This window comes from Juglans regia, unplaced genomic scaffold (genome assembly GCF_001411555.2).
Source record: "Juglans regia cultivar Chandler unplaced genomic scaffold, Walnut 2.0 Scaffold_1385, whole genome shotgun sequence".
Classification (NCBI taxonomy): Eukaryota; Viridiplantae; Streptophyta; class Magnoliopsida; order Fagales; family Juglandaceae; genus Juglans; species Juglans regia.
Genome location: NW_023344289.1, coordinates 1 through 240, shown reverse-complemented (window position 1 = coordinate 240; position 240 = coordinate 1). Strand labels below are relative to the sequence as shown.

The following is a 240-nucleotide window of genomic DNA, read 5'->3' as shown; positions in this document are numbered from 1 at the left end:
ATCCAAACGGAGATCTGATCCAAACCCATGGCTACGCGATGGGCAGGGCGAGATTTCCCGAAAAATCCACTCCCGAGTGGTCCTTCTTGTCAATTTATCTCCCACGGCGGAAAAAACAAAAACGAGGGGTGCAACACGAGGACTTCCCAGGAGGTCACCCATCCTAGTACTACTCTCGCCCAAGCACGCTTAACTGCGGAGTTCTGATGGGATCCGGTGCATTAGTGCTGGTATGATCGC

At 52.9% G+C, this 240-nt stretch overlaps 1 non-coding gene across 1 annotated transcript; it reads right to left on the bottom strand.

Annotated features, from left to right (window-relative positions):
- Positions 1 to 125: 125 nt before the first annotated feature.
- Positions 126 to 240, bottom strand: LOC118345084 (the record flags this gene model as incomplete). The annotated part of the gene is made up of 1 exon (XR_004798750.1): positions 126 to 240. It is a non-coding gene; the product is annotated as a 5S ribosomal RNA (ribosomal RNA).